Source organism: Poecilia latipinna, unplaced genomic scaffold (genome assembly GCF_001443285.1).
Source record: "Poecilia latipinna isolate Pla-1442-1.1 unplaced genomic scaffold, P_latipinna-1.0 Scaffold75, whole genome shotgun sequence".
NCBI lineage: Eukaryota > Metazoa > Chordata > Actinopteri > Cyprinodontiformes > Poeciliidae > Poecilia > Poecilia latipinna.
Genome location: NW_015112691.1, coordinates 448,895 through 470,213, shown reverse-complemented (window position 1 = coordinate 470,213; position 21,319 = coordinate 448,895). Strand labels below are relative to the sequence as shown.

The following is a 21,319-nucleotide window of genomic DNA, read 5'->3' as shown; positions in this document are numbered from 1 at the left end:
GGTGTGAACGGGTAATCAAACTCTGCTTCAGACCAAAAAATGAACTCTGGCTTGCCTAAGAAAATACATCTGGGTTTGGTTGAAGGGAACTCAGGTACAATTTGAATGCGTATGTGAATGCCAAATGCTCCAGACACAGCTCCAAAACCAGGAAGAGGACTCTAACCCTACAATCTAATCAAACAAGAGAGTCTAATGGTAGCAGGAAAATGGATAGTGATCTTTTACCTAAGACAAAATAGAAATCCTACAATCGCTAAAATATCTTGCTATTCCATTTGTGTTTACATTTCGTGAATAAGGAAGTTGAGGTCATATCTTCTTCAGAGGTTTTTTTGTATCGTTTCTGTCAGTGGTTCTTGGTGAAAAGCAGAAAAGAACAGTAAATGGTGAAAGAAAGAAATTGTAAATCTTACTAGCCATGTAGTGAACACAGCAAATATAGAGAAGAAGGTTCTTAGTTACACACCAAAGCGGAGCAAAAGATCTAAATGTTGAAATAATGCAGTTTATGTCTAATCCACTATCAGATATTTGCCTACTAAATTGAAATACATTGGTCTGCCTCCTTCTGATTAGCAACTGTGTGCTAATTTGTATTATTTTATCACATAAAATCCCAGTGAAGTAGTCATGTTTCTTGTGACTCTTATGCATTTGGAATGTTCAGAGTTGCTATAGTAACAGTAACCCAGGGGATGATAGGCAGGTTAGAAAACGGCAGTTGAAAACTAACTGCGGCTAAATTCAAACTCAAATAATCTTTATCAATCCCAAAGGAGAATCAAATAAATGAAATACTTGATCAACAGACGTTACAGAACAAGAATGAAACGTCTCCATATCTTCACTGTTACGCCGTGACAACAATGGATTGAAGACATAGCAGACACAATAGTCAAATTTAAAGAGTGTAATCTCAACAGTATGTTAACAGCTGGAGGCAGGAAGCTGTGCAGCAGTCCAGTGGGTCTGCCTCTACTGTTTTCCTGATGGCAGCCATTCAAAATGTTCCTGGAGAGGAAGTGAAGAGTCTCTGACAAGGTTTAGCTCTGTTCCTGCGGCTCATCCTGGAAAGAAAGAGGGTAGGGAAACTTAAAGATCCCTTTACTGTCCTCTGCAGGGCCTTATTGCTGATCTTATCCATTCATTATGACATTACTATTTCTAGCATCATCCCATGTTTCATTCAGTACGTCACATCTGTTCTGATCGGTGGAGGAAATTACCGCAAGGAGGGACCGTTGACATAAACGCTTCTTACTTTATGACAAAGTCCCTTATTCATCAGCCAACATTTCTCAAAATATATGATCATCCTATTCTGTCAGAGTGAATAGTGAGTAAAACACAAACACACAGCCGCCACTTAGCAACAACATGTGCTGGGACAAAGTGGGGGGAAACCTGAGTTAGAGACCACTTACTTCTCTGAGGCTTCTTTAAGGTTCAAAGGTCAAAGTGGCTGAGTTCATGACCTCTTAAAAGCCTGAGGTACCCACCCTCTCAACCTTGACTGACCACCTAAAACTCACCTGAGCTCTGCCTGGAGCGCTTATCGGGCCCATCTTGTTTGCAGTTCAGTTGAACTGTCAGAACCCGTTCTGGTCACAAGTCGGGCCGCCCGCCCGCTTCGGCCTTTGACGAGCCGCTCAGGTAACGACTGCCGGCTCGATTAATTTCCCCTCTTGTTCCTCTTGCCATTAAGAGCCCTAAGCTGTCAGCGTGCCTGGACACTTCTCCGCTGGTTGTGTACTTCAACCTGAGAAGATAAACACACTTGATCCAAAAATGCGTGTGTGACATTCTGAGATGCAGCTGGCGCGTTTCACCCCAGGCGGAGCAATCTTGCAGGGAGAAAATCCTCTACTAATCTACCTGGTCGGCTTTTTGAGCAATTCAGACATTCTTTTGTTAAAGATATAGAGATGCTTTCCGACAAAGGCCATGCAGAAATGTGTAGGCCTTCGAGTTTAACTATCTGGGGAACTGCATTCCAGCATAACAGTTATCTCAAAAGAATGCGCCCTCCTGAATAGCATTTATTCTTCATGTAAATAATGCAAAAAAATAAATAAATAAAAAAAAGTAAAAAATAAAAACTAAGCAGGTAGTGTAGGTTTTTTTTTTTTTCCGGTTCTGCTCTAGCGTTTTAAAACAGCCAGATATCGCAGGTTGCCAAGAGGGTGTCAGAATGAGTATTACTGAGGTGTACTCTGGTTTAATGCAGCTGGTAACCACTTCCTGTTTTTCGAACAGTGAATCTTCTCACAGTTTGGCCATAGTTTCCTGAAGTGTGTTTCGCGTGTGTAAGCTGCAGCGTTTGTGTGTTGTGGGTTAACGCAAGCTGAGGTGGCTTGCATGTTTGCAATGAACAATCACAGTTCCTCTCTGCTCGGTGCGGCGATGCACCTTTCTGAGCTGCAAACAACAAAGGTAGTAGGTAAATGTTTTGCAAGAGAGGTGAAAAACATTCATATACACAAACATGTGCGTATAGAAGTGGAGCTCCTGCTGTACAGGAGCAGAAACGGGTTTAAAAAATGATCAATATTACATAGAAACTGATGCATTTTCACCATTCTGAGGTCGTTCTGAAACCTTCCTGCTCTGCTTAAACAGTACCATGTGAGATCTTTGTTTTACTTCGCTACTTGGTCTCTGAATCTGTCTCTTTTTGGTCTCTGATGGACCTCACACAGGCTCGCAGCAGAGATACCGCATTCCTGCCTATGCTGCGGCCCATGTCCAATGTTGTCTTTCAAATCAGAGATTAACAGGAACACATGTATCCCAGTTGTGTACATAACGTGCGTCTCCAAGAGAGCCAAGAGGAGTGCTGAGCATAAATCTGTTTTTACACATTCTTAGGCTGATTCATGCCTTTACTGAGATTGCCTGACAGGCACATTAGATTTACAGCTGCTACACCTGAAGATTTGATGAATGATTTACAAAATGTGGCGCCTAAAATCCATTTTTACTCGTCACGTTACAAACACAAGCTCCAGTGGGTTTTATTGAGATTTTATGCGATGGACCAACACAATAATTGAGAAGTGGAAGGAAAAGGAGACACAATTTGTATCTTTTTATTTTTTTTTACAATAAAAATCTATAAAGTGTGACATTTGTATTCAAATTGAGCTGTTTTGTACATCTTGAGACTGAAATGTTTGCAAAACAGTTTAAGACTTCATTGAGAGTGTGTGTGATCATGTATTTTCCAGTCTGGCCCCCAATTTTGAACTGGATTTTGACCTGGACTTTGACTGGACCAATCTTAACAAGTCAGATTTGTTGTCAGGTTTTTTTTTTCCAGAACTCTCTCATACTTTGACCGCTTTCACTTTCTATGCTGAACAAAAAACATGATGCTGCCACCACCCCCTTTGATGGGGGCAGCATGTTCAGGTAGTGTTGGTTTTATGCCACACATAACATTTTCCATGTAAACAGTTTAACTGTAGCTTCATCCGATTAGAGGAGCTACAGGACATATTGTTGATGTCTTGTTGCCATTTCTCCTCAGTTTGTCCACATATTTGGTTTGCACTTTTAACACTGAAGATAACCAGTTGCACTGCTTTTTATTGAGGCATATCAGGGAAAATGGATATAAATACACAATTGTTATAGGTTTTAAGGGGACCTATTATACAAAATTCACATTTTTATTTATTTATTTATTGTCTCTACAGCTACTAAAAACAGCCCAGTTGGTTTTTGGTATTACCGGTAAGTTAATGTTTTTTGGTGTACGGAAAGCGAGCCATTTCAAAAACTTGCCAATTAAGTCGCATTCGACTGGCAACCCAAGTTGAGCCCCAGCACATTTGGTCAGCTGGTTTTACTGCTGTACAATGGCTGCCGGAAAGAAAAGTGTTTTGTTGTTGACTTACCATTCAGAAACTACTTGCTGCATTCTTGTTGGTTGTGCAGGAGGCTCTACATCTGCTTTTCAAAGCTGTATGGTGGTATAATTGTGCATCTTTTTGCAGCCATTTTCACATGCAAGTGTAAACGTTGAGTTAGGGGAGGTAGCCATTAGCAGCTTATTTGGATTTAAAGCGACAAGATGCAGTAAAACAGCTAAAGTCTCATTATCTATGATCAGTATCGAACAATTAATGTAACAATCATATTTTGTTTAGCCCTTAGCCCTATCCTAACCTGATGAAGGAAGAATAATTTAAGCTATGCATCACTTCCTTTCATGCCATTCTATGCTCTACTTTGTGTTGGCCTAAGTTTGTGGTTGTACTCAGACAAAATGTGAAAGAAAAAAAAAATCACTTTGCCGTATGTTTCTAATCTAGAGGAAATACCCAGTAGAGATTGAAACGCTCCATCAAGACCCTGTGTGTAAATCTATCTCGGTTTCACCCAGTGTCTCAAATATCTGACAGAAGGCCAAGCCAAGAACAGAGCAAACAGATAATCTAGCATCTGCATCACATAGGTAGCCACACAGGCCACAAGCTGGAGAAATGGGCCTGACTTGTGGGGGAAGAGGTTCTCCACTGGTTTTACACACAGAGATAAACAGCACATTATGCTCAAAATAGGCTCCCTTCATCTCCCCTTGACCTAGAATTTGTGCAGCCACACTGAGGTTTTTTTTTACATCCGAACCCTGCTGTTATCTGCTACTGAACAATTGAGGAGCGTTCAGCACCTAACTGATCACCAAAGATAACCAGGGTCGACCACCGAGAGCTTCAGGAACCGTTTTTGTCCTGAAATATCCTCATCACGGGGGGACACTGCTGGGTTATAATGGAAATGTATGGCAGGGTGTGTCTTGTTATGAAAATCCCACAAATTATGGGCTGGTGGGGAATTGTTCTAATCCAGCAAACCAGCGCTGCGGAAACAGAGCTGCCATTTTGGAGAGAGGGTAAAGAGTTATTTATTTCCCTGAGTCCAGACCGAGAGCAAATGGATCAGGGAGAACCTGTGTGGGCCTGCTGGTGTATTTTGAGGGGAAGGGGACCCCACACTTTTGAGTGTAAAAAAATACCTGTCAGGGGAACTGTATGGAAGTTATAATTACAGTCGATTGTTATCCAAATACAGCGCTGACACGTCCGCCCCTTTGATTTTCCAAGAATCAGCGGAGAAATATCCGGAACAATTTGAGATTTCAGCCATTTTCTCCGTCCTTGGAGCGTCTTTCTCCTAATACCTCTCCTGGCTTTTTGAGGGAGGAGGAATCAGATGTTGAGACAGAGCAGCGTTCCCGGATCATGTTGTGTTTCTGCGGCCCGCTGCTTTTCTTGGAATGTGCTCCGTCTCTTTGATTGTTCTCGTTTCCTGTGATTCAGAGGCCCTTTGTCTCCGCGAGGTAACGTGCTAATCAGGGAACTCCGTCACAGCGCCCCCGTCGCCGGGCCGCGCTCCCTAATGTCACCCCCTGTGTTATGATATTTTTGGCTCTGCTCTCATGCCTCATGCAGTCGCACACATGCAGACACACAAAAGACGGAGAAGCGAGGAAGAACAATCACCTTTAGGAATGCGCGGAGTAAAAATGACATAAGTGGGAGCTGAGGAGGTACAGTAACCGCTCTGTTTGTGAGAAAAAAACTCGCCATAAATCTTTCTCAGAGGGAATTTCCTTTCCGTTTCAGACGCCTGCATGATTTATATTTCTATATGTTCGACGTTTATGGATACACACCTCAGAAAAATTTGCTCGAAACGCACAAACTCAGAAGGATCATAACCAGGGCAGTTTTTTTTTTTTTTTTTTTTTTTTGCGCCCTGGGTTTCCCCCCATCTCCTTTTGCTTAGACTGTGGTTTCATGATGTGTTATGGGATCCATGAAACAACAATGAAACCAGATGTGCTTAGTAATACATCTATGTACGGTCTTAAGTTTGCAGAAGTTGAGCCGGGTGCACGCCGTGTGAGAACTTTGTGCCGTCTAAGCTTTCTGGAAGGGCTCTCTTCCCTTTTTATACCGCCTCTTAAAATAACGGCCGTCCCATTGGCTGAGAGCGGCCAGGTCACTGAATCACATCAGGCCAATTAGAGAGTAACACTTCCTTTGCTGTGAAAGATGTTTCCTGTTGATAGTAAATGTACGGCCTGCCAAGCAGCAGAGAACGATGGGGGGAAGGGGGCCGAAGGGCTAACAGTGTTTCTCCGACCTTTGTGGCCCTCATGGCGGAAAATGTGACGCTGTTGTTGAGGTTAGGTGTGTGTTTTGACTGAGTGTGTGTTTGCAGCTGCACAGCAGCGGTGGAGGACATTTAGTGGATTGTGTAAAAGTACAATTATGAGGTACATGGAGTGACTTGATGTCGTCTTTATCTGCGTTCTCTTCCCCTTCTTCACAATCATCTCACAGCTACAAATTTCTTGTCAAAGCGAAATTACACTTTAAACAACCACAACCATTGTTGAAGTTTCCTTTTAAACTCGCAGCTACCCCAACACCTTTTTTTCCCCACCTAGACTGCATTTGCTAAAGGTTGCAAAAATAACCTCTAAAGCAATCTTTGAAATAATCACACTAACCATATTTAGAAAAATCTAACCTTTAATTTGAATATGTTTATGCAATAGAGGAAAAAACATAAAATATTGCACAATGGACCTCAAAAGTCTACAGTTTTATGATGTAAATAAATCTTTTAAACTATTTAATGTGACATATTTCTTGTTTAATTAAGCTGAAAAAGGAGTAATGTAAAAAAAAGATGAGATAGAGTTTGCATAAAAGTACAGAACTTTGAATCTGAAATGTTTAATTTGAGTTCAGCTTTCAGGCTTATTGTGTAAATCCAACATAAAGGAGCAGATGGTCTGCAAATAAAGTGCTGCTGTTGAGTTTGAGTTCATCTACATGCTTCAGCTAAATCCTTAATTTGCAAACAGGTTCAAAACATTTTAAAACAAAATACTGCACAAATGTATCAGTCGGAAGAAGAGTACTTTGTTTTTGCTTTTTAGCTACTTTTAAATGTTCTGGGTCATTATTCAAGTTTCAGGAGTTCTACTTAGTTTCCTCTTTCCTTCGCTGCAAACTTCCTTGAGTCATTTCTTCCTTTTTTTACTTTCCTTTTATCTTCAACTCTTTCCTTCTTTTCTTTCTTACATCCTTCGTTCTTTCCCTTTTGTCCTTTGTCCTTCATTGCTTATATTCTTCCCTTCTGTCCTTTTTTCCTTTTCTATGTTATCCTTTCTTTCCTTGCATCCGTCTGTCCTTGTCCAGGGCAATAAAACATTAAGGGGTGATGAGTCTTTCTCCTCTGTGAAAGAAATTTAATCCTTTTTTTTTTGCAGAATTGTTTCAGTTCAGCCACATCATGGGGTTTCAAACATGAACAGCCTATTTAAGATGATGCCTCAACATTTCAAATCCAGTCTTTGACTAGGCCACTCCAAATTCTTAATTTTTTGAACACAAGTGGAGTTGTTTCATCCCAGTTGGATATTTTTTAGTTAACGTCTTTTAGGTATTGGAATAGGCGGAGTTGGGTAGAGTTTTACTACAATGTCATTTTTACTTTTACTTGAGTAATGTTATTACATACTGTAGATACTCTGACCTGACTAACGTTCCTGCATACTCTACCCACTGTGAGAAACTTCACAGTCGCTGAACGAAGAATGAAGAACAAACTGGTTTTAACCAAAAATCCATCAGAATCTTTTGCCTGATTTGTACTATTTCAGTTTTGGTCTTGAAAATACCAACATTTCCACATAACTTTATATTTTGGTCCATCTGATGATGTTTTCTTAAATATTAGATGATTGATTTCACGATTACTCAGTACTTGAATTGCCTTTTTACAAAATACTCTTTTACTGGAGTAAAAATGTGTTGAAGTAATGCTGCTCTTACTTGGTTGTCTACATCTGGATGTAGGCCATGGCAGCTCCAGCTCCAAAACAATCCAGTTTCTTCGAAGCTCAGAACCTTTTTTGTGTTTTTTTGTGTAATCCCTCTACCTTTAATTTGGATCAAGTGACACCACAATGCTTTTCATGTTGGTCCTTTCACTTTTCCTGGCAGACTGGTACATTTCCAGAAAGTCCCAGAGTGTTTGAGGAGCCGGTCCCGTCCCAGCCTGGAGGGACCGACGGCCGCACTCTCATCACCTCAGTCGGATCACATTCCAAGACTGCAATTACAGAAGCAAACAGATCTGATGTTTAACTCTTTGAGGCACAAATGTTGTGTTTTCACGGACATCTAAACAAACAGAGACCACAAGGGAGCTTTCTGCTGTTCCCCCCCCCCCCCACCACCACTCCTTGGCCTTTTTGATGTTTATGAGAAAATCTGATGTGCTTAACGATGAAATCCTCTCACATCTGTTGAGCTTTACTGTCTGTCTCTGACGGGGCTCCGGTAACTAGTGTCACCGCTGACGCCCACCTGCTCCAGCGGCCGCTGTAGACCCGGGCTTGTTCAGCTCTGCTGGTATTCTGCTGCCGAGTTGAAACTGAGGGGCCCGATGGTTATGGCCGCAGGTTGAAGGAATGTCTACCGTCTGGACGGGAAAATGTAATCAGCTGAGATCAGCGAATTAGAGGCCAGTTTCTCTTTCTCCCTTCGCGCTCCCACTTTCCCCGCCGTGTGCTTCTCACGCATGTAGACACTCTTACTTTCCCCACCTCTCTCTCGGAGGCACAGACACACTTCCACGCTTTCAGATGAAGAAAAATGACACCTTTTCTTTCAGCTATTTCCTCTGTTTTTACATACTTGAGCCGAGGGCACAAGAGGCAACACTGTGTTTTCATGTGACACAGAGGCCTGTGTGGATTCAGGAGAGGTGAATAGCCTAATTCATCATCTGGGGGTTCAGCCTGTCCAAGCCTCATCTGGGAATATCTATCTACAGTTCAGAAGTGCGGCTGCCGGTGACGTCTCCTGAGCTTAAAGGAGCTGCAGCTCAGCCATGTCCTCTTTGCGACGGATGATTTCGCAGAGGACGCAAAGTTTCTCAGTTCAAACATGGATGGACAGATGGATGGATAGACTGAGTGGGAATCTGTAATAACCCAAAACAGTCATCTGTTTCAGCTTGAAGACAGGATTAACCTAATCCTTTATAGCTCTTGGCTTCACTTGTGCCAAAAAAAAATAAAAATAAACTAACCTCAGGGATGAAGGAAATGGTTTCAATTTAGGCAAAACCTCAGCTGTGAAGCTGGTTGTTTTCTACAGTACCTGGTTCAAGCTGATTGAAAACAAACATTTCATTGATATAACCTCAGTTTGCCACTTATGTGATGCTTTCATCTGTGCTACTATTGTAGTTTTGACAAAATTACAGATGTTACGATCAGAGGTGGGCAGAGTGCCCAAAAATTCAGCACTAGTAAAAGCAACTATCCAAGAAATTACTCAAGTAAGATAAAAAAAGTATTTGGTAAAATGGCAACTCAAAGTACTCAATAAGTGATCACAACATCAGAAAGTATGAAGTTATGTGGAAATTTTGGCAAAATGAAAATAATTAATACCATAATTACAATACAACAAAATGAGGCAAGTGAAACAGTTTTCCAAACCAATTTTCTTAATCATTAAACTTTAACCAAGCTCCTGAATTATAAAATTGTATTTGTATGGTATATTTCAGCAATAAGAGTTCAAAGAGCTTTAAATCACAAAAACACCAACAAAAACATTACATTTTGCCAAGTGCCATCATTACATTGATTATGGTGTTTCATTGATTATGGTTCAAAAGCAGCTCTGGTGGGTTTTTAGTTTGGATTTAAAGGAACTCAATGATGTCAGGTCCATCACTACATCCAGATTTTGGGCCTGGTTGCTGGTTTTTAGTTGTAATAGCTGAAGCTCTGCGTCGACTCTCAGTCATTCCTCTTTACATTCAACATAATAATTTCAGTTTTGTTTCTGTTCAGCTGAAGAAATCTTTGTTCTTGATCTCATATGTCTGTTTATTCACTAATTTAGCATCAAAATGGGGTTTAGAATTGAAATGTTGCTTATTTAGGCAGTACGTGGTCTCTGATTAAAATGAGATTAGCTATGACTAAAGAATTTCAGACTCTGCACCTAACTCAATTACAAATTTTACATTTTAACTGGTTGATTGTGGCAAAACCACTGACTCGTCCACATATTCAAGAACCGCAACTGTTCAAAATCACTTTCGTAGACAATTCAGTCCAATTCATTTCCAATTATGCAGCATCCAATTTGAAGTTAAATCAATCCTGTCGTCATTAAATCAGATACAGTGTCATTTCTATGCTCGTTGTAATTAATAAACAATCAAAGCAGATTGATCAGTTGATGCCAACTGATAGAAAGTTATCTCCATTTGCATAAAGTCATTGATTTTTCTGCAATCCCTTAAAAATATGTGCTGCCGTCAGCACACCCTCCCACAGAGTCGTTATCTGTTACAATTGGGCCGTCTTGGTGGACAGGTGACAGGTCAACCACAGGCACGCTCAAACTGCACCGTCCGCCGCCTGTCAGGTACTCTCACATTCTCACTCGCTCTCACACAGATGTCAATAACCACACTTGTAATGTGAACCCCACTGCTGAGGCAGAGCAGGCCTGTAATTACAGAGCAATAGCGGGAGAGAGCCATAATCACAAAGACTCAAATAGAAATTTGAATCAACGGATGATTTCACATTGTTTCCCTCCCTCTGTTTAAACAAGGTCATTTTGATTTACGCCCGCCACTGAAAAACCTATTGTCCAAATGTTAGCGTTTTCTCTGACTGAGCCTTTAAGACGGCTGTGAGCGGTGACATGTAATTGCGCTCTGCTGATTCTTTTTTTTTTCTGCTTTCACGCTGAGGCCACATCAAAGGTGGGTTTTTTTGTCTGTTAGGCAACAGTCAGCTTTCATTCTGATCGCAGCCTCTAACAGACGATAAAGAAAAAAATGGGAGCTCATTAATCAGTGCCTAACTGTGAATCACGCTTGAAGTGCAGCGACTTTCAGCAGTTACCGTTTCTGACCGAGACGGCGGAAACCGTTACATGAGCAAAAACTATAACACCTCTGGGGAATGAAGGTTAGATGTAACGCTCAATTTACTGCAAAAGTGTTCACGCGGGTTTTTCTTTTTTTTTCTTTCCTTTTGTCGTTTCACTTTTTGTAATAAACTTCAATCTGGGTGGATTTTAGACCAACAGGAAGTAGAAGTGGACCATGAAAAGGAAGGAGGAGCATACATGGTTTTGACTTTTCTTTCCTTTTTTTTTATAAGTAGAAGTCTTAAAATAGTGGAGTGTAAAGATATGGAGTCCACTTTGCTATAATAGCTCCTAAATATAACACAGTGCAACCAACTTCCTTTATATTTCATCTGAGAGGTTTTGTAATTGGTGAACATAGCAACTGTTCATAAATATCTGAAAAAAACCTCTAAAAACACTTAACTGCCTACTTTAACAGTTCAAGCACTAAATATGTCTTAAAATGGATTAATGTGCACAGTGAACACCGTCTTTGCTTAGGTACACTTAAAGGTCACCTAGGGGTCAATGGTCTATACAAAACGTGTTCATTTCATGCTTTGCACAAAATCATTCTTGAGATTTTAGTCTGATCAGTCCCGTCTATTTTGAGCTGTTTTAGGGCCTCTTGTCATTTTAAATCCAAATAAGCTTCTGTCCAGGCCCCAACTCAACGTTTACACTCGCCTGTGAAAATGGCTGCCAACAGATGCGCAATTACACATCCGTACGTCTTTGGAAAACAGAAGTAGGGGAACAGAGTAAGTCGACAGCCAATCCACGGCGCATGCAGTGGTAAAACCAGCTGACCCTATGTCCCGGAACTCAGCCTGGGTTGCTAGGTAACTGGCTGGGGCTTTGCTGGGGTTGCTAGGTGACGTTACAATTTGTCTTTTTTGAAATGTATCATTTTCCAGTCACCAAAAAAACATTAACTTATTGCCAAAAAGCGGCTGGGTTTGTAGTTTTTTGGCGCTTGGACTGATTTTAGAAGCAGCTGAGACTCAGATGGAAATATGTAAATGTGTAAAATGTAAATTTTGTAAAATCTATTTATCTATTTATAGAAATGCTTCTTCAGCAACAAAGCTGAACTGCTTAAAAATGTGTCGTTGTTCAATGGCAGTTGCCTCAGACACCCATTGCATTCCCTGGAAATGAATGCGAGCCCTTGTTCCAGATTTAGTTCTTGCCCGTCACGATGGCCTGCTATTTGGTCTGCCATTTCTCAGGGTTGTGGGCTTCTTTAATGAGCACTTTGATCCCACTCAGGACTGGCGCTCAGATTTACTCAACACTGAAGAATAAAAGAAAGAGAAAAGCATCTCTTTTTATTCTCCTGTAGACCAGCGTTGTGGTGCCCAGTGTTGTGGCTGCAAGATGACCCTGAGAACATCGTCTTCATCTTTAAATTTCCTTCGCAGTAGAGACTTTGAAGTTGAAGCAGGATTGCCTTTCTTTTTTGTAGCGAGTTTACCAACAGATGGAAAACATACTGGAAGAGGAAAATACCACTTGTAAAAAGCTATTCACACTGCAAATGTAACTTGCAGATGTTTGTTCCAGTTCCATACTCTGTAAAAAAAAAAAACATCTGCAGGCAAACAGGCTTTCTCTTTATCAGTCTCATAAATTTCTTAAGTAAACTGCAAGAGTTTCTTGGCTCTACAGTCCAGATATTTTATGTCCACAGTGACTTCGACACGAAGCAGCTGTGGTGGGAGCACCTTGGCTCTACTCTTCCCAAAGCTGCTGGGTCTGTGTACTCTCACTGCAACTTGATATCAGGTACTTGTCAAACTTGTTTCCTCCATTTGCTTTTTAAACGTTACACGAAATTTCCCCAACTTTCCACATACCAGGAGTTAAAATGTGACTTTGTTAAATTAAGAGAGAAAGAAAAAGCTACAAATTTTATGGAAAACAAAAATGCAACGTGTTTTCAAAACTTTTTCTTGCTGCTTTTCAGTACTTTTCTGCTAAAGTTGTTAGTAGAGATGCACCAACCAGAGATTTTGCAGCCAGTTTCTAACCACAGATTTTAGGGAAAGCTGACTTGAAACCTAGCTATGTTTTTTACTGTCAAGATAAATTAAATATTTTTATATTTTAAATATAAAATCCAAACTGTAACAATAAAATAAAACTAGCTTCTTTTCAAGACAAGTTATAGCTCACCAACTCCAATCCAAGTCCAACCCAGATCTTGTGTCTTTGGGAATCAATTCCTATTATTTAAGTTTTTCAATTCTTTCCCCCCATAAACATGCCAAGTACCAAGTCTTGGAGCATAATATCCTAGTCACATTTCGAGTCTTTGATGGGTCGGTCCCAGTCATGTTTCAAGTGCCATCAAATTAAGTTTCAAGTCTTTGAACGTCCAACAAAGTCAAGTCTTAAAACTTTGAGCAGCAAGCCCAAGCAAAGTCTCAATTCTTTCCCCTCCAATTCCCTGTCAAGACTCAGGTCATTTTTCCCAAGTCCAAGTCAAATCTCAAGTGCAGCAGTAAAGCCAAGACAATTATTGAGTCTTTAGGTCCAAGTCCTGTTTAAAGTCCACGATGGACTAATGTTAAAATTTTTTGATGGACAGTCCAAGTCCAACGTAAGTTTCTCTCCAAGTCCCAAGTCTTTGACCAGGAAGTCGAATGTAAATCTCGGGTCTTTGGGAGGCAAGTCCAAATCAAGTCTCAAGTCTTTCCTCCCAACTCATGGTCAAGTCTCAAATCATTTTTTACAAGTCCAAGTCAAGTTTCGAGTCTTTGACGGATCGATCAAAGTCATGTGTCAGGTGCTGAAGAGGCAAATTAAGTTTCAAGTCTTTGAACGACCAACAAAGTCAAGTCTCAAACACTTGAGTGGTGAGTCCAGCTCAAGTCTTTTAGAAATAAGTTCCAATACAAGTCCCAAGTCCTTGAAAAGGATGGTGACAGCAAATCCTGTCTTTGGGATGCAAGTCCAAATCAAATGTAAAGTCTTTCCACCCAATTCCTCAAGTCAGTTTTTACAAGTCAAAGTCAAGACAAATCTTGCGTGTTTGAGGAACATGTCCAAGTCGTGTCCCAAGTCCCCAAGGCTTCACTGGTGCTTTCAGGTTTCAAGCCTTTATTAGACAAATCAAATCAAATTTCAGCCTTTTGATCAGCAAGTTCAAATCCTGTCTGAAGTCTTTAAAGCAGGTCGATGTCAAGTTTCAATCCTCTACATATTTTCCCATCAAATGGACACATTTCAGTCTGTTAGCAACACCGTATTGCTGCAGATTAGAAAATTAGACCCTGTAATGTCTTTTGATATTTCAACATCTAATTCAACATGAAAACTGATGAGCTGTGACATTTAGCTGAAAAGAAAAAAATATGTGTATTTATATTCAAAGAAAAGACATTAGCAGATGTTGAATGAGAAGCAGTACTTTCTTATTATGCACTTGAACTGACTTATTCCCTTTTGGGCTGGGAAATCCCCCAGTATGAGCTCAAGAGTGTTGCTGTAGAAAGGGATAATCTCAGATAAATGGAAGATAATGGATGGACCTCCTCAATAAACACTCGACATGCAAGTAAGCCGAGAAATGGGGAATGTTTTTGTCCCTAAGAGCATCCAGAAATGGCTTGTTGTGCACACTGCCAAGTCAAGTCAGATAGTTACATGTTATGACGAATTCAAATCCAGATCGACAGCAAGTCTGAGAACAATGCGTGCTGGAACTGGCAACGTGCGATGCACGAAATGACAGAAAACAGCTGGAAAACTTCCTCATCAGGACTGTTTGTCCATTTCCACAGCAACACAGGCATATAGAAGTGGGATCTGGTTACTTGCTAGAGGAAAACACTGTACACACTCCGTCCTAAACATCTCTCCGCAGCAAAACATCTGTTAGTCTGAAGGAGCTACGTAATAGCATCACTGTGTTTTACAGTTGGGTCGGTACAGTCTCTGTTACATGTAACGGCCATGCAAAAATCTGCATGGACACTGGGAATTACGTATGTGCAATTTATTATGACATTATTTTTTGATGTAACGTGGAAGGTATTCATGTGCTCAACAGTGTAAGTCTGAAATGTTCCCTGTGGGGACAATAAACCATATTGTATCTGAATTGCCTGCGGTCTGAATCTGGGCTGTGTTCTTGCGTCACTAAAAACATCTGCAAGAGGCGGTTTTTGGAGTGTAAACTATGAGTTTTTGCTCCATCTCCCCCTCACTATGCACAGCTGTCAAACAGACATTGGAAACAATTAAGCAATCAACAAGGGGCAACACAACGTTATGACTTGAGTAATGAGTAACAAACTGTGGGATCTGGACTGAAATGTGTGCCAGCCGTGAGGCCTCGTGCTGATGGAGGCTAAGTTATGATTCACACTTTGACCACACATGTTTATCAAATTAAGGGGAAGATAAATCTTCATTTTAATGGCTTGTTAAAGATGTTTTGCAAAAGTATACCATTTAAACTTTTTAAAGTTTTTATCACCTCACAACCATGAACTTCTATGTTTTATGTGATAGAACAACAAAGGGCTGCATAATTGTTGAGTCTAAAAGAACTAATCGTTGGTTTTTAAACATTTTTGAAGAATAGCTTTGCACAGAGTCGGATGTCTTTGGCCGTTTTTAACCCCATTCTTGCTGGGTGAAAGTTTGTAGACAGCAACTTTAAACTTAAGCAGATTTGATCTTGTGGCTCTTGGTGTGTGTTTGGGGTCAAAGTCCTGCTTGGAGGTGAACCTTCACCCCTGTCTCAAGTCTTTTGGAGCTGCTAGCAGATTTTCTTTCAGGATTAGCATGATTAGCTTCACCTGAGGGTAGAAAGATTCCCCCTGCCATCTTCAAATTAAGCAAAATTGGTGTCAAATATTCATGCCACTATCATTTTAACGATATTAATAAATGTTTTCAGAGGCCATCAAAGGTCAAACAACCAGTCCACAATTGCAAAATGAAGCACATTTCTTGTCAATCATCTGTGCTACAAGTATTGTAGCCGCACAAATAATTACGATTAATTTATATGAATTGGTTTGATTTTATTATTTAGGATTAGTGGCGTAGAGGGTTGATCTACAGTGACCTGTGGAAACTTTGTTTTTAAATATTGAAACAGCAGAAACAAAACATTTTGCTTCATGTAGTTGTTTGGTACTATTTCCCATTTGATTTTGTAAATGTGGACTGGCTGGTTGACCTTCGATGACCTACGGAAACATTTCATAATATCTTTGATGACCTCTTAATGTTTATTAATATCTGTAAAATGATAGTAGTACAAATTAATTTTTTTCCTGTGCCACCGTTTGACACCAGTTTTGTTCAATGTGAAGAAAGCGGTGGGGCCAACTTTACTCAGGTCTTCTGAGCATGAAGCTGCTGCCATTTTTTTTGCCATTTGAACTGGTTTCAAATTTCAGATGTTTTCTGGGTTCTCAGACCCAGAAATAACAAAACCACCCTGCAAACACCAATCAGTTTACACAGTCCAGCATCTAGTGGCGAAAAGGCCCAGAAAGGAGGCCAATCTCCTTCTGGGGGACTCCAACAAGTTTTGAGGCCAGATTGGAAATGTAGTCCGTCCAGAGAGTTCTCGGTCAGCGCCGGGTTCTCCGACCCAAAAAACATCTGGGTTCTGATCAGATCTCTGAGTCACTTCTACTGGGACTTGTTGTCTTCTGTGCTCTTTGCATTTTTTTTCATCCATTGAGTTTCGTCTAGTTAAGTCTTTGAGAGACCTTTACAACTATTGGTGAAGGAAGATGACAGGACAGCCTGAACACAGACTTGGTTGAGGGAAGACGTCAGGAAACCTGAAGGAACTGAACGCTGTTACGAGTTACTCTGTACATACGCACTGGCGTCCCGATTGACCTCATTTGTCACGTACTTTCTTTTTATAACCCTGAAGGAATCAGCAGGAATATCTGCATTCCTTAAATTAAATTAACAGTTTTATGAGCTCATGAGGCACAACAAAGAGGTTCGACCAGGAGGACTGAATGTTCCAAAGTCAATTACTGGTTGGGCACCGAGTCCCATCCAATGTCACTGTGAGAACAAACTCTCCGAGTTTTTACTCTGTGGGTTGTCGCTGACCAAATAAAACTCCAACAGTAACCCAACAAATGCTTCAGCTTGCATAAATTATACATCACAGTTCCTGGAAAACAGTCTGTGATTAAACATCACAGCGTAAAAAAGAAAACATCAGACTGGTTTGTTTTATTACGAAGAACATATTAGCTGTGTCCTCTGGGAGAGATTACGCTTTAAGTCCTGTTCAAATGCGGAGACAGGATATGCAAAGCTGCCATAACGGCCCGGTAGACAGGTGTGTGTCTGAGTGTGTTTACTTTTGAGAACTTGAAACTGCAAGTAAAGCACAGAGAGAACATGGGTTGTTTCCAGAGACCATCAAAGCTCTCTGTACTGGAAATTAATTGCAGTACATACTTCTTTCTGAACCTGATGTTCGAACTGTAAGTGGGACGGGCATGATTGGCACGGACACAGACTTCAGAAATGTGATGGGAACCGTTGAGTGCCAAAAGACAAGTATGCATGCTGATGCAATGAGTCACTGCAGGCTGGCTGCTGTTTACAAAGGCCTCTTAACCGCAGTGTTTGGCCATGTGAGCTACTCTCTGTAGGTAGGAACACAATCTGCTGCAACCCTGCAAAGATAAAACTAAATAAATGATTAAATGTGCTCTGATTGTTTAGCACTTTATTCAGTCCAAAGGATCCAGAAGCACTTTGCTGTACGTTCGGTCATCTGCCCATTCATGCATAATCAGTACTGCATAGTTAAATTAAAGCCCCAGAAATTATTTAATTAAATAAAATTATTTTTAATTAAATTAAACTGAAAAAATAAAGTAAATTAAATTAACAGAAAATAAAATACATGCAATTAAAATAAATCAAATTAATAAATATGCTATGAATTAAAATAAAAAGTGGCCTATGTTTGTATAGCGTTTTATTTATATATCATATAAGTATGTCATCCACATACTGATTAAAGCCAAAAAATTATTTAATTAAAAATATATTTGGTTAAATGAAATTTTAAAAATATAGTAAATTAACAAAAAATAAAATATTTTTAATTAAAATAAATTAAGTTAAATTAAATTGATAAATATGTGATGAAATACAATAAATTAATACTTTATTTAGCCCAAAGTACTCAAAGGCACTTTGCACTACAGTCATATTTAAAAAATATTCAATTAATTTTAATTATTTCCAATTAAACCGAAATTTTAAAAAATAAAATAACACAAATGAACAGTAAATAAATAAAATTAAATTTAAAAATCATATGGAACCACAACCTGACGGTTCACATGGAGGCTCACGTTTTTGCACTTTGTTGGTTAATTGTGCAGGATGCCTGCATGGTGTGAGGCAGATCAGGGGATTAGTCCAGGTGTTAATGGCTGCGGCTCTTTGCCTCGACCTGCCCAATGCGCGCTCGTCCACGTGTTCTGGCTGCCCATGTGCCAGAGCGCTAATGAGTCACGCCAGACAACAATGTTTGCCCGAGCTGCTCTGACTCACCGCAGCTCGGCTGGATGGGATTTGGACTGCAGCTCTTTTCTCATGCCTTAAGTACAGTATCTGTTTGACTGGAACTTAACAGAGAGGTATTTGAATCCGCATTGCTTGCATGCGCATGCATCAGTCACTCTGATCGGTTCATGTCAGCGTCTTGCATATCGCTCAAAGAAAAAGAAAAAAAAGCCTTAAGATGCGTGGATACAATGCCTCCTAGAAAAGCAGCGGCTTTGTCAACACAGCGACTCCAGCGTTAGTGCACACACAGCTAAAGTTTTGGAAACGCGTGGGCGGCTGTCAGAGCCTCGACTCTGTGTCTGGCCAAGGGTTGCAACCCTGAGGAGGAAGAGTTAACCTCACCGCTGATACGGAGACATGATACGAGTCTTATCTCCTCCTCAGGCTCCTTAAGCCAGATATACACCACTTCAGCAGAGTTTTATAGAAGCTGGATAAAAAGGGCCATAAACGAGAAATGACTGACTGATAACTGCACTCAGCTGAAGGATGCCCTCTAATTAGTGTCTTTTATGAGCACAGGATCCACAGTGAAAACATGCGGAGCTGTGTCAAGGAGAAAACTCTGCCTGGGAGGTCGTGGGGGCTGCAGGGAGCTCCTCAGTGTCCTAATGCCAAGTTCAGGGCAGTTAGGAGAAAGCCAGCTAGGAGACCTTTGGCACCCATATTTTGTTTGCTAATTGCACAGTTAATTACAGTGTGAATAATGCAACAATCTCAATGTGCAGCTGCCTGGACACGATAAGATATTCAGATGTTATCTGTACGATTAAGCAGCTGATATACGGCTAATAAAATACTAATAACTTAAATGCTTCCAGAGTGACTCAGTGATTAAATAATGATGTGGAGGTTTAAATAAAAAACATTTATCAGAGAGAGTTTTTGATAGAAGAAAACTCTTCTATCAAGAAGATGAGTCGTTTATCAAAACGACTCATACAGGGACATCTCAATAACTTATGATGAGAAAGTGATGCATCTACTAAACGGTAAAATTACTTCATGTGAATTTTGATGAACCAGAGAATCAGTTTATTTCAATTACATCAGACCAATAAAAATAGTTTTAAAGGGGATCTGCTATAGAAAAATTCACTTTTTGAAAATTCCTTATGCTTCCATTTGAATTTCCACTTCTTCTAAAAACACCCTGCTTATTTTTTGGCAATAAGTTCATGTATTTTGATGTTTGGAAAATGAGCCATTTCAAAAAGCTCCATAGCATTAAGTCACAACTGAAAGGCACTGTGCCGTTACCTAGCAACCCCAGCCAAGCCTAGCTGGTTACTAACCAACCCAAAGCGCCAACATGTTTGGTCAGCTGGTTTTACCTCTGTATGTGCTCAACAATCATTGCTGTAAAAGACAAGTGTTTTGTTGTTGACCTCGTATTCAGAAACCACTTGCTGCATTCTTGTTGGTTGTGCAGGAGGCTCTACTTCTGCTTTTCAAAGTACAATGTACAGTTGTATAATTGTGCATCTGTTTACAGCCATTTTCATTTGCATTCTATATCTCATAGGCCTATTCTGTCACAGAAATGTTGACCTACTAGAAAGTATGCAGAATATTAGCAAAATACTCGGTTAGGATTCGTTTTTTAATGATTCGACGGACAAATACGGCTTGTCATGAACGCAATGAGTGTCTGTGGTGACGCTTGAAGTTCTGATTCCAGCTGCAGTTCTTGTCTTGCGAATCCCTTTTCTTGAATGGGTTTCCAAATTCTCTGAAAGTTAAGGCCAACCCATTTGCCTTTTCACCTTCTTCTATGACATTTTTCCTTCCACCTAACTTTCCATTAAAATGCACGGCCTTTGTATTGGTTTTATAAGTTCTTCAATGGTGCAAATGTGGCAAGGAGTCAATGGAGAGCTTTTAAAAAAACATTTTGAAGGGAAGATTTTCAGAGAAACAAATGAAAAAATAAAAAACTTCAGGTTTTTGTTTTGGACACACTCATTCATTAAAACTACAGCAAATGTTTTCAAATGGAAAGAGTGACTCTTATCTTGATTTGGTTTTATTGCTGAGAATTATTAAGCTTAATTTTAGATTTTAATATTAAGTAGAACATAACATTTTTATGTAGGAAATATAATCAAACATAAAATTTAACTTTTTTGATTTGATTTCCAAAAATACATCAACTTTTAGAAGCCATTGTAATTTGAGACAGCTGTATGTGAGAATTTATTCGTTTTAAATCCAAAAGAAAATGTATTTGGCAGTTGATTTGATTTCAACTTTACAGTTTCCTCTACTGTCCAAGCAACCAAATGTTTTTGCACAACATTAGGGTTGTAAAAAAAGCTCATAATTAAAACCATGACTGAACGTGTGAAGTCAGTTTCTGGCAGAATTTTCCCCAAAAACATAAAAATGAACCCAAAAGCTTGGCATCCCAGGAATGAATCCCTGGAGAGCCTCGTGTGTCTCCTGTTTCACCTGGACCGGAGCGAGTGAACGGGCTGACCTCTCAGCAGAAAAGCTCTTTAAATGATTGAAATGTTTTGGACACTCATCAGGACAAAAGAAGTGAAAACAAGAGGAGCTGAGTGAGTTGCTGGTCAAGCAGAAAAGTGGGAAGGGTTAATCCCGGTTTACTCTGGCCTCACTCAGCAGCTCCTCAACGCCCAGGTGACAAACGGGAGGATTCCCCTCTCACCTGCAGTTAGCGCGGCGTTCAAACTGCGCCCCAGGCTCGACTTCAGAGGTGACGCGACGCGCTGATCCGGCAGAGCGAGGCGTAA

The 21,319-nt window shown here is 40.2% G+C and overlaps 1 long non-coding RNA gene across 1 annotated transcript; it reads left to right on the top strand.

Moving 5' to 3' along the window:
- The first annotated feature begins 717 nt into the window (after positions 1-717).
- Positions 718-19,375, top strand: LOC106936008 (uncharacterized). The gene is made up of 2 exons (XR_001422034.1): positions 718-1,085; positions 19,086-19,375. It is a non-coding gene; the product is annotated as an uncharacterized LOC106936008 (long non-coding RNA).
- Positions 19,376-21,319: the final 1,944 nt, after the last annotated feature.